Source organism: Ictidomys tridecemlineatus, chromosome 1 (genome assembly GCF_052094955.1).
Source record: "Ictidomys tridecemlineatus isolate mIctTri1 chromosome 1, mIctTri1.hap1, whole genome shotgun sequence".
Taxonomy (NCBI): domain Eukaryota; kingdom Metazoa; phylum Chordata; class Mammalia; order Rodentia; family Sciuridae; genus Ictidomys; species Ictidomys tridecemlineatus.
Genome location: NC_135477.1, coordinates 143,861,699 through 143,875,282, shown reverse-complemented (window position 1 = coordinate 143,875,282; position 13,584 = coordinate 143,861,699). Strand labels below are relative to the sequence as shown.

General features: G+C 40.8%; 1 long non-coding RNA gene across 1 annotated transcript; it reads left to right on the top strand.

Moving 5' to 3' along the window:
- The first annotated feature begins 77 nt into the window (after positions 1 to 77).
- Positions 78 to 10,804, top strand: LOC144377422 (uncharacterized). Its single transcript, XR_013438415.1, has 2 exons — positions 78 to 1,127; positions 1,214 to 10,804. It is a non-coding gene; the product is annotated as an uncharacterized LOC144377422 (long non-coding RNA).
- Positions 10,805 to 13,584: the final 2,780 nt, after the last annotated feature.

Genomic DNA, 13,584 nt, shown 5'->3' with positions numbered 1-13,584 from the left:
GTCCCGGACTGGATTGCGCAGAGCGGACTCTCCTCCTGCAACCCCGCCTCTTTTGGCTGGCGTCTCCTCCGACCCAAAGGAGAGCTGTGGTGTGTGTGAGTGCCAATGAGCGACGCTGAAAGGAGAACCTCCGCGGTGTGGCTGCAGGTGGAGCTTTGGACCGACTGGCCAGCGCCGCTTCCTTCTACCACAATTCCCGGCCCTGCGGCGTGCTAGGTTGAGGTCCCAGCGGGCGACACTGGTTGGAGACCAGCCCTCTTCTCCCCTATCCCCCACATCTGCTCTAACAGGAAAAAAAAAAGAAAAAGAAAAAGAAAAATCCCGGGAAGCTTTGCTGAGCCCTGCCAAATCAGAAAAATAAACAAAAATAGACGTAGTGCTGGAGCGAGTTACAAGAAAGAATTTGTTCATCGATTTTCTTAAATGGAAAAGTTTGAAAGGACGAGAGTAAGTGAATGGCAAGTCTTTCTAATTCTGATTACTGTATCAAGAGGTAGATTTTAGAAATGATGGAAGCTCTATGAACCCATAGGATAGAAGCCGATGAGGTTAAAAATACTCTTGGAAGATAAGCACACAGCTATTAGTTACGCACATAAAGCATGTTAAGTAGATAAACTACAGTGCAGAAATGGTGTTGTCCGTTTTAAAACTTCTTGGTTTTGAAGTCCACGATGTGTGGACTGTTCTTACAAATGAGTAAACTTTAGAGATAAGACGCAAACAATGTCAACGAGAACCCAACAGCTTCATGAAAGAGGAAAATCGCAACCCCTTCCAAGGCGCTATTGTTACGATCACATGAAGAATGGCAGGCACAGCCTTCCTCCGCCACTTGGACTTACAATAGCCAAGACGTCTTGCTGTTACAGGCTTGTGCCAACTGGTCAGGCCACACCAAGTTCCCCTCCCCCAGCCGCTGCGCTCTCCCGGCTGCGCCGGCTGTGTCCCGCAAGCAACTGCGCGCCACGGCTGCTGCTCCCCAAGTGGCTTCGCAGATGGTGCGGACCACGGCCATAGCCTTTAATGAATGTTAACACCAGGCGGCCAGAGCACGAGCAATCTTTACTAGTAATGAGGTTGGTGGAGAAAATCAAGTGAGAAGTAAGATCAGAGTCTTAGACCCGGTAAGGCTGACTGGTCTCAGAAGCGGTACCTGTTCCCTAATTGAGGTTAGCGTCACTAATAAGTCCACGTTCTGTTTTTTTTTCAGTTCCTGCATTTACAGACCTCTACTCAAGGATGCAGAATAAATCCACATACGACAACATCCTCCCTCACTCAACACACCTCTTTTTTTCTTTTCTTTCTTTCTTTCTTTTTTTTTTTTAATTACATAAACCACCTGGAAAAGATAGGAAGAATGGTCAAGTGGGGGTGGGGGGAAAGTCAGTTGTCCTGCTGTTCTCCAAAACTGCCAGCAGAGGCCGCTATCTCCACCTTTCCTAGGCAAGCAAAGGAGAACTACAGATGGGGGGGGGGCACGGCCCTAGGTGCGCGCGCAGCCCCCAGAAGCTGAGTCTGGATGGGGACTGAGGAGAAGGCTGGACGCTTGGCTGTGCGCTGCGGTGGCCTGCGTGGAGGGCAGGCTCCTGGAAGTCACTCTACTATCCTGTTCTGACTGCCTGCACGGCTCTCAACTTTTGGCTGCTCTACTTAATACCCAGATTTCGGCTGGTGATGGCAGAGCCAGTGCAAATGGGGTCCCCAAACTCATCCTGGCGCGAACTGGCCGCCTAGTGGTTGGGCCTAAGCCTCCCGGAGGTTCTTGGTCAGGCACTTCCACCCCGCTGGGGTCGCTAAGGCCGCTTCCTTACTTTCCGCTGCTGATTTACATGCTAATTGGGTCTGGGAAAAGTTCTTTAATTGGCAGAATTAGGCAGAGCAAACGAATTGTTTCACAGTCTGAACCAAATTAATTCCGAGTTTAGCTCCTTCCCTTGGAGAAACAAACAATTAAGTTGTCTTGTTTGCTTTATGGATATATTGGAAATGCCCCACATCGAGTTTCAGGATATTGTTTAAAGGGAAATTATTTGCAATATTAATACTTGCATGTTTAATTTGTAGTAACACTGAACCAAGAGGCAAGAGATTAAATTTACCTAATTTAAAATTGTAGAATACAAGAGGGAAAGAATTTGAGTTTACTTTTGCACAGCAAAGACATACCACCCAAAATCTTCTTGGCAATTATTAGATTCGAAAGTCTTTCCATCCAGATAGGTGACCATTGTCCTGACCACGTCATATTACAATTCCACCTGCCCAAGAGAGATGCTCCAGGAGAGAGAAAGAACAGCCAGCTACTGTAAGCCTCCAAACATCCTCGAGGGAGCACCTTTGGGGAGGCCAGCCAGTGATGAAACCTCTTGATGTCATTTCCTCTTCGGTGTGCCTCAGACTTGCTCCCAGCTGTCTGCCTTAACTGTTGAGTAAAACCACTGCGCCTTCAAAACCTTTGAAGCCTGCAGTTTACCTTGGTCCTTGAGAGCCAATGAGAGTTAAAGAATTACCACATTACAACTAGACAAAACTCTAGCAGTTTTTGTAGTTAAACAGCACAATGTGCCATCATTAAGGCCTTGTTCTCCTGAATCCTTCTGGGGTTATGTAACTTACTGACTGGTGATATAGAGCAAGTCACTTTTATTTCTGGAGCTTCTCTGGAGTCACTTATTCTACTCATTTCCCAGGGATTGTCCAGATTAGATGGTGTGTGTAGATGGGGAATCCAGGGCACTCACTGCTCTGTAAATGTTAACTAGCATCTCTGTCGTCCTTGTTATCCTCACATTTTACAGGGGTCAGATGGAGGCACACAGGAAAAAAGTAGCTTGCCTTGTGTCAATAATTGGATCAGAGATGGGAGCCACCCAAAACAACTCTCCTTCAACAAATGCTTATGTGACATCTGCTTCCCTTAAATCACCTGGGGAAGTGTAGAGAAAGATTACAATAAAACAAAACAGTTGCCCAGGATCCCTTTAAAGACCACAACTAGCTGTTTTATGGAAATCTCTGAAGACAGAAAGGAGTAGTGAATTTGGGAAAAAGGATATGCTAGTGCTTATGGCTCAGCTCCTTGAAGGTATGAGTCCTCCAGGCACGTGGTTTGTACATTTGGACTATTATAAGGAAGAAAGCTATCTGTATCCTGAACCTCTTCTCCAAAGTTTTCTCTTTGCCTTAAATCAGTGGTTTTAAAATTCATTTGGGGCTGGGGATGTGGCTCAAGTGGTAGCGGGCTCACCTGGCATGCGCGTGCTAGTTTCGTTCCTCAGCACCACATAAAAAATAAAAGATATTGTGGCCAGCAAAAACTAAAAAGTAAATATTAAAAAAATTCTCTCCCTCTCTTTAAAAAAAGAGTTATTTGCACATTAGAATTACCAAGGAATCTCTTAAATGACAAAAATCTTTAGACTTCAGAAATTCTGATTCATTAAGTTGGGGTGATACCTAGGCTTTTTTTTTTTTTTTTTTTTTTCATTCTCTAAATGAGAAGTTCTCTCTAAAGAGAAAATCGCCGTTACAAAGAATCCTGGATGTTTCTGGAATACTGCTTTCCCCTTTTCCTGTTGGGACTGTTCCTTCTCCCTCTTGCCCCTTTATGCTAACGCTGCCGAAAAGTGAGGTCAGTGTCATCTTTTTGTCTCATGCTGTTTTCAAGTCAGTTCTCCCCCTCTCAAAAACTTTCGACCTTTGATAGCTGGATTCTATAAATGCATCCATGCTCTCATCCACAGATCTCATTTTACCTCATTCTTCCAAGACTCAGTGCCAGGCTCACTGTCTTATCTGTCCTACCTCTTGTTGCCATCATTGTTCATTATAGTGTTAGCATTCCATCTAACCATCAACCCTCTGGTGTCTCAGTTTCTTGTCTTTCTCATCTACACTGTCTTTTTTCCTCTCCCCCTCTGCCATCCACTCTGGGACTTCACCTTAGACCTATCCTCAGAAAAGATTCCATATTCTAAAGCAGTAATGCTGATAGCCCACTCCCAAATCACAATCACCTCTCATTCCAGCTTGACTGCTCTTGTACTCCCCTGATTTCTATATCTCCAGACCATGGGGCCTGTTCCTTTCTCCATCTTTCTTTAACTAGTTTCAGTATGAGGCCAGTTCTTTAGCATGTTCTTAATAATTGACACAGTCTCAGAAATTCTGACCTTTTGTTTCTAGCCTCTCACATCTTCTGATCAACAAAGAAACTTGTCTCTCTCCTCTTGGGAACAAGCCCGCCCCGATACCACTTCCAAACCCAGGTATCACCAAATATTGTTGACAACCACCTCCTCCCTCTGGCTTCTGTTCCTAGCACTCCATTGACAAGGCTTTTGGTCAAGTCTTCAGTGACATCCATGACAGTAACTGCAGGGGACATTTTAAAGTTTTCATTCTATTTGACTTCTCAGTAGCAGCAAACAGCCATTCTTTCCCTTGTGAAATACTCTCTGCCCTTGCCTTCTGTGACACAACACTCTCTCCTGATTTGCTTTCCCCTCCTCCTTCTTTTTTCTTAATTTTGTTTTCCTTTTGAAAAAATCAAGAGATAGGAAAATTTTCACAGAATAATATAACAAACATCCCGATTTTCACGACTCGGAACTAACAGCTATTAGTTGTTTCCTGTCTTTAAGAAATAAAATATGGTGAGAAAGCTTAATTTTCTTATAACTAGCCCTGTCTTTCCTACCTGCATATCCCACACCCCCATGCTTTTATAGGCAATACTATAAGGAGTTTTCTAATCCTTATACTTAATTTTCTATACTTTCACATGTATATTTGTTTCTGTACTACAATATAATAATGCTTTTGCTTGTGGTTTTCCCCAAAATTAACATAAACAATATCCTGCTCACTCATGTCCTCCAATTTATTCTCCAAATTGTAGTCAAAGTGATGTTTGAAAAAAATGACTCTCTGATTACATTAAGTTCTTGTTTAAAACATTTCAATCATTCCTTGGTATCTCCCAAATCAATATGACTTTCAAAACTAGGCATAATTTGTCTCTTGCCTGTCTGATCTCCTCTGTGTGACATGGGTCCTGAAAGTAGTGTCTCTCTCTTTTGTATATGTGTGGTTCTAGGGGCTGCTCTCTCACTGAGCTACATCCCTGGCCATTTTTTATTTTTTAGTTTTAAACATGATCTGGCTAAGTTGCCCAGGGTGGCCTCAAACTTGTGGTTCTCCTTACTTAGACTCTGAATTCTCTATGATTATGGATGGGTGCTATTGTGCCCAGTAGTATTGCTGATATTTTGAGTGCCTGGAATGTTCTATGCTACTCCTTTGTTCCGATAGGCCTATCCATGTGCTTCTGGTTAGAACTTTCTTTTCCCCCTCTTAGTCTAACTCCTATTCATCCTTCAAGTGTCAGCCTCAAAGTCATGGCCTCAAAAAAGATCTCCCTGATGCTCCAATAGGTCATATCCCCTATTTGATGTCTTTAAAGTATCCTGCAAATTTACTTTGAAGTGCATATCATATCTCATAATTAATAGCTGGTACAGCTATTTGTTAAATGTTTCTCTTTCCTGTTCAATCAGAAGTTCCTTGAATTCTGAGACCATGTGTGTCTTTCATTTTTCTTGTTTCTTGTTCCTTCATCACCTAGCCAAGAGGGAGAGCTTGGTTCACAAATGAGAGAACAAATGGGTGAAAGCAGTGCGTTCCTTTTCCAGGATTCAGCATGATCATTGGATGGAATGGTAGCATTTCAAACCCGAAAGAAAAACAAAACAGATAAACAAAACAACACTCGAAAGATATTACACCCTTCTCATTTTGAGATTCCAGTTCTAAAGAAAAACAAAACCTAGGCTTTTTTCCAACATACAGCTTCTACTTTACAGTGTCTAATTTACTTTTTGAATGAGGAAAAAAAAAAGTTTTGCGAATATAAATGACGAGGAAATATGTCAATTACAAAAACGAGATGCTTGAAAATAAGGTGCAATAAAAGTATAGATATAAGTCTTAGGGCCCCGTGGAAGGAGATGAAACTGCAGTTTGAATCCACTGGGAGCAATGCATGAGCATCCCGGAGGCCCAGCTCTCACAGCAAGCTGGAGTTTGCCAACAGTGATTCACTGTCTGCCCCTGGTGAATAGCTTCAGTGCGCTGCCTCCCCCTGCGAGTAACAATCATGCCACTGTACAGTGCGAAGCTGTGGCTCCATTCACTTCTGATATCAAATTATTGTTTGGGAAATTAAGAGAATGGTAGATTAGAAATAAGGTAATGAATGAATAATACATGTTAAGTAAACCAGAACTCTATTTTTTTTTTTTTGTCTTCACAAAAGCTCTTTACATTTAGTTGAAGTAATGAGTTATATAATACAGAGCAAAGACTGTCTTTGGCCTTATTTTCATCTTTTTGTTCCAACAGAACCTTTTAATTGCCCCTCCTACTGATATTTAGACTTGAAAGTATCAACTTGGACATGAGTTTATTTAAAAATGCAGCTACCTAAATGTAATTTATACTTTTCATAACCAGATAAATTGGTTGATTAAACACCACTTTGGAATTTGCTGTTTGGCCAAAAAAAATGATGAAAATCTAAATAAACTTGTTTTTGAGAACGGCTTTCAAGACCTTTGCTTCCAGGTAGTGGAAGGCTCTGCTAGAAGAGGATGTTGTTTTGGCTCATGCTCATATATGAAATTATGCTTCAATTTTGTTCCAATTCTTGTTTGAGGGTTATGTGAGAAAATTCTACTGATGTTAACTGACACTTTTTTGAAGCTATTTATGATAAATATGTATTGAAGAGTAATTTGATAACCAGAGAAATGGAAGAAACTAAGGATGTTTTGTTTGCTTTAACTTCATAACTTTAAAACAGAAGACAGCTGTTTTAAACATCTAAACATAGGCTGGATAATTGCATACGATGAATGTACCTTTAAAAATAATATGCTTGGTTATAAGGTAGGTTTTTCTAATGAAGTATTAAAATTAATATTGTTAGCTACAAAATTGTCCTCTGAAAACTCCCCATATGTATGATTATAAAATAAAGGGATGGTTTGCTAATATCTTAACCTGACTTTGGATCTGGTACCTTGGATGAGAGTTCCTATAGTTAATCACCCTATGAAACACTAACAATTTTTTTAAGTAGCTAGATTTAAGAATGTTTTCTGATATAACTTTTAGGCTGAAATGAGTTTAAATGTTATATTTTAAAATAAGCAAAATGTAATTTAGTTCATTCCAAAGTTTCAGATGTTTCAGTCACTGGTTACCAGTGCCTAATGTACTTCCCTAAATATAAGTGGAATAACTGATGGCAATTGCTTTGTGAAGCCTTTTAAATATATCTTTATTCATAACCAGGTATTATTAACAGAAATTAGAATGTTAGACTTTAATGTTTGAACAGAGAACCTCTACAGTTGTTTTCATAAGAAATATTGTGTTATGAGCTATATTATTGAGACTCTTATAAAAACACACACATTGATTTCCTCTTAGTTTCTCTCCTTTTCTTTCCATGCCTCAAAGCAACTGAGTCATTTCCTTCCTCCAAATAGTCTTTTAAAGTCTTTTCTTCTATTGAAGCCAAATTTTGACAGCCCCTAACCCCTGCCTCCTTGCTATTACTGTTCCCTTCTATTCTCTACCCTCTAAACAAGTTGTAGGCATGGAGGTTTGAATTATTACAGCTCAATATTTGACTTTTTAAATAATTTTTTTTTTGCTAGTTTTCTTTGCTTTAAGGAATCACTTTTTTTTCTTAATCTTTTACGTTACTTTTTTTTGTGTGTGTGTGTATGTGTGTGTGTGTGTGTGTGTGTGTGTGTGTGTGTGTGGTGTGAAGTGGCTAGCTGTTTTTCTTACAAAACACCATATAAATTGTACAAAACACAGGCTGAAGGCAACTCAAGATGTTGATACTTCACTTATCAACATTCCTTATCCTGATCACAAAATGACGTCAGTCTTCCAGCTTCTCAGACCAAAGGAGGCTGTGCCATCTTTGGTCCCTCCTTCTTTTTCATTTGGCATGTCCAACTCACCAGCAACTACTATTGGCCTACCTTCAGAATAGATCTAGAATCTGATCACTCCTAATTTTTACCGTTATCATACCAGTCCAACATTTGGAGCTTCCTGATATCTTCATAACTGGTCTTCCTCTTTCTGAACTTTCTTCCCTACATGATTGTCCACAATGGCAGCCAACACCATCCTTTAGCTCACTGAAGTCATGTCACTTCTCTGCTTAAAACCATCCAATGATTTCTTTCCCACTTCCCTCATGGTAAAATTTGGCATCCATACCACTTGGCCTTTCCTTCAGATCTTTGGTTTCCTCATCTCCTCTGTTGCCTTTATTCACTATGCTCCATTTACCCTGCCTCCAGCGTATGACCCACAGCAGGCTCTTCTTCCTTCTTCTTCCTGAACCATCATATGGCTCACTCCCTCACCTTCTGCAGGTCCTTGCTCAAATCTCTTTCTCAGCCATACCTTCCCTGACCTGACACACAATAACTGCTCCTCAATCTAGTATGCTTCTTCCTACTCCCTTTACCCCATTCTGTTTTTCCTCGTAGCCTTTATTACCATCTGATATTGTGTACATTTACTCATTTATTTGTTTAATATTTGTCTTCTACCACTCAGTGGTATGTTTCATCAGGGCAGAAGCTGACTGTTCCACTTGCCACCACATCCCTGGCAATTATAATAGTGCCTGGCACATCCTATACGGACAGTAAATATTTGTTGAGTGAAATGAGCGAATAACTGACTCCACTTAATGTCAAGCCCATTAGGACTTCTAGGTGCAGGTACTATACTGGAGAGTACTTAAAGCAAAGGAAGTAGCTTTCAGTCAAGAAATGCTCCCAAACATGGAGTTTTCATTATTATAGTTCCTTTGTCTAATGTTACAGGAGGCAATATGTGATACATTTAAAAAAAAAACATAAAAAAACTTCAGTCTGCGACAGTGCCCACTGTTTTGTGGAGAGAGTAGGAATGGGTATTATTGGAATTCAGGACACAATATCCCAAAGTGCACAACCCTAGTATGCTGAGTACTTTGAACTGAGAACATTGGAGGGTCTCTAAAACGAGATCTTTCTGTCCTTCTCCTGCCCTTCTTCCTCCTGCTTTCCTTTCTCCCCTAACACACATTATAGAAATGAAAATTCCTCTTCCTTCCCCAGTGTGGGTCATAGAAACTGGAACTGCAATCCCCCCAAACCAATAACAAAGTCTGGAAATATTACTCTGACCTTCCCTACATTCTGCAGAAGATCCAGCCATAAAGAAATTCTCTGCCTGGCTAGCCAGCACTGGGGGAGGGGCAAGCAGAAAAAATCAAAGCGATAGAGTGCCGGGGATCCCAACAGCCAACAGCAGGACCCCGAGATCCAGGCCAACTGATTCGTGCGGCTACAGAAGGCGTGGTACCGCAGAGAAGCGATTAATTAGCAAGCAGGGAGATTAGTGACTACCATTAGGTGGAATCCCGCCAGCCAAGCCCACACTGACCCCTGGGCTGAGTACGGGATTTCAGACGGGGAAGGAAGCGGTACAGTCCCATCCCCCACAACGGACACTCAACCGGGGCAGTCAGTGGCCACCATCTGGGAAAGCTGAAGTATCCACCGCCACTCTCTGACAGATTGCAACATCAAAATAGGTGTGTGTCACTCAGCTCACCCCCTAGACATCGGGGAATTCGCATAAAATCTCTCCTAGGCTTTCCGGGGGAGGGAGTATCAGAGTGAGCCTGCATAAAGACTAGGGGAAAACTAGAGACACCTGACCTTCAACCCCTCCTCCCAGCAGCAGCCAAAACGAAACCTGGCTAGCCAGCGCTGGGGGGAGAGGCAAGCAGAAAAAATCAAAGCGATAGAGTGCCGGGGATCCCAACAGCCAACAGCAGGACCCTGGAGATCCAGGCCTACTGATTCGCAAGGCCTGCCCCGCGGCTACAGAATGCCACAGAGAAGCGATTAATTAGCAAGCAGGGAGATTAGTGACTGCCATTAGGTGGAATCCCACCAGCCAAGCCCACACTGACCCCTGGGCTGAGTACAGGATTTCAGACGGGGAAGGAAGCGGTACAGTCCCATCCCCCACAACAGACACTCCACCGAGGCAGTCAGCGGCCACCATCTTGGAAAGCTGAAGTATATACCGCCACTCTCCGACAGATTGCAACAACAAAACAGGAGAAACCAAGACTAGCAGGAGAAACCAGGAGACTAGAGGCAAGACCCTCGCGAGTGGGCGGCTGGAAACCGCAGGCCCACCAGCGACAGTTCACCCACTGCCTGCGTAACTGGGCGGTAGGAGAACGCCGCCCGCAGGCGACCGATCACCCGCCAGTGGCCTGTGATACTGGGCGGCTAGAGACCGCCCGCCTACCACGACGGGGAACTGAAACCAAACAGAGATAGTCTAGTCACACCCCCCCATTGGGACACTCTGGCAAGGAGCCTGGGGCCCGCCATAGCAGAGTAGTGTCGTCACTGGAGCTCAGACATTGGAATTCCTTCCCAGGGGAATCCAAGTTAGCAGGCATAGTTTAACAACACAAAGGAGAGACATCAGAGTAATACAGAACCAAAACAAAGCTATAGAAGAGAGCAGAAACACGACAATCAAAAAGAGCTGGAAAGTAACATGGACAACATGAGAAAACAAGGGGAAAAAAAAGTACAAACAATGCAAGAGAACTTAATTCTACAGGAGGACATAGAAACATCAGAAGCAGGGATAGGGAAAGAACTCAAGGCATACCTAACTCAAATGGAAAGGAATATTAGAGAAGACGTGAGACAGCAAGTCCAAGAAATAAAAGTATATTTTGAAAATGAATTAAACAAACAAATTCAAATGGCAAAGAACGAGCTCTACCAGGAGATAGAGATCTTTAAAAAAAAAAATCAAACAATAATCCTAGAATTGCAGGAAACTATAAACCAAATTAAAAATTCAAACGAGAATATTACAAATAGACTTGATCAAGTAGAATTCAGAACATCAGATAATGAAGACAAGGTTTATCAACTTGAAAAGAGTATAGTCAACACAGAAAAGATGCTTAAATCCCACGAGCAATCTATTCAAGAGATATGGGATGTCATAAAAAAACCAAATTTGAGAGTCATCGGGATAGAAGAAGGCACAGAGATTCAAACCAAAGGAATGGACAGCATATTAAATGAAATAATTGTAGAAAACTTCCCAGAGATGAAAGATAGAATGGATTGCCAAATCCTGGAAGCCTACAGGACCCCAAACATTCAAAACCATAATAGACCAACTCCAAGACACATAATAATTAAGATAGCCAACATACAGAACAAGGAGAGAATATTAAAAGCTACGAGAGAAAAGAGGCAGATTACATTCAGGGGTAAACCAATTAGATAAACGACTGATTTCTCATCACAGACTTTGAAAGCGAGAAAATCCTGGAAAAATGTATTTCAAACGCTGAAAAATAATGGATTCCAACCAAGAATACTGTATCCAGCAAAATTGAGCTTCAGATTTGACAACGAAATTAAAATCTTTCATGATAAACAAAAGATAAAAGAATTTGCAGCAAGAAAACCAGCACTGCAAAGTATTTTGAGCAAAATACTACAAGAAGAGGAATTGAAAAATAGTGCCCAAAACCAATAGCAGGAGGTATCTCAGTAAAGGGGGAGGAAAATAACCAAAAAGTAAAACTAGCCGAACTAAAATAAATAAATAAAGAAGCATGACTGGAAGTACAAATCATATCTAAATTGTAACCTTAAATGTTAATGGCCTAAACTCACCAATCAAGAGACATGGGCTAGTAACCTGGATCAAAAAAACAAATCCAACAATATGCTGCCTTCAGGAGACTCATATGATAGGAAAAGATATACACAGGCTGAAGGTAAAAGGTTGGGAAAAATCATACCACTCACATGGCCCTCGGAAACAAGCAGGAGTGGCCATACTCATATCAAATAAAATCAACTTCAAACCTAAGTTAATCAAGAAGGATAAAGAAGGGCACTATATACTGTTAAAAGGAACCATCCACCAACAAGACATAACAATTATCAATGTGTATGCACCAAACAATGGAGCTGCAAGTTCATAAAACAAACGCTCCTCAAGTTCAAGAGTCAAATAGACCACAACACAATAATTATGGGTGACTTCAACATACCGCTCTCGCCATTAGACAGATCCTGTAGATAAAAACTGAATAAAGAAACTATAGAACTCAACAGCATAATCAACAACCTAGACTTAACTGACATATATAGAATATATCAACCATCATCAAGTGGATACACGTTCTTCTTAGCAGCACATGGATCCTACTCAAAGATAGACCATATATTATGTCATAAGGCAACTCTTAGTAAATATAAAGGCGTGGAGATAATACCATGTACCATATCTGACCATAATGGAATGAAATTGGAAATCAATGATAAAAGAAGGAAAGAAAAACCCTACACCACATGGAAAATGAACAATATGTTATTGAATGATCAACGGGTTACAGAAGACATAAAGAAAAAAATTCTTAGAGTCAAATGATAATACAGACACAACATACCGGAATCTATGGGACACAATGAAAGCAGTTTTGAGGGAAATTCATTTCTTGGAGTTCTTTCCTCTAAAAAAGAAAAAACCAACAAATAAATGAACTCACACTACGCCTCAAAAATCTAGAAAAGGAAGAGTAAAACAACAGCAAATGTAGTAGAAGACAAGAAATACTTAAAATTAGAGCAGAAATCAACAAAATTGAAACAAAAAAAACATTGAAAAAATAGATAAAACTAAAAGTTGGTTCTTTGAAAAAATAAATAAGATAGACAAGCCCTTAGCCATACTAATGAAAAGAAGAAGAGAGAGAACTCAAATTACTAACATATGGGATGAAAAAGGCAATATCACAACAGACATTACAGAAATACAGAAGATAATTAGAAAGTATTTTGAAACCCTATATTCCAATAAAATAGAAGATAGTGAAGATATCGATAAATTTCTTAAGGCTTATGATTTGCCCAGATTGAGACAGGAAGACACACACAATTTAAACAGACCAATAACAAAGGAAGAAATTGAAGAAGCCATCAAAATACTACCAACCAAGAAAAGCCCTGGCTCGGATGGGTATACAGCGGAGTTCTACAAAACCTTCAAAGAAGAATTAATACCAATACTTTTCAAGCTATTTCAAGAAATAGAAAAAGAAGGAGCTCTTCCAAATTCATTCTATGAGGCCAACATCACTCTGATCCTAAAACCAGACAAAGATACTTCAAAGAAAGAAAACTACAGACCAATATCTCTAATGATCTTAGATGCAAAAATTCTCAATAAAATTCTGGCGAATCGAATACAAAAACATATCAGAAAACTTGTGCACCATGATCAAGTAGGATTCATCCCTGGGATGCAAGGCGGGTTCAATATACGGAAATCAATAAATGCTATTCACCACATCAATAGACTTAAAGACAAGAACCATATGATCATCTCGATAGATGCAGAAAAAGCATTTGACAAAGTACAGCATTCCTTTAT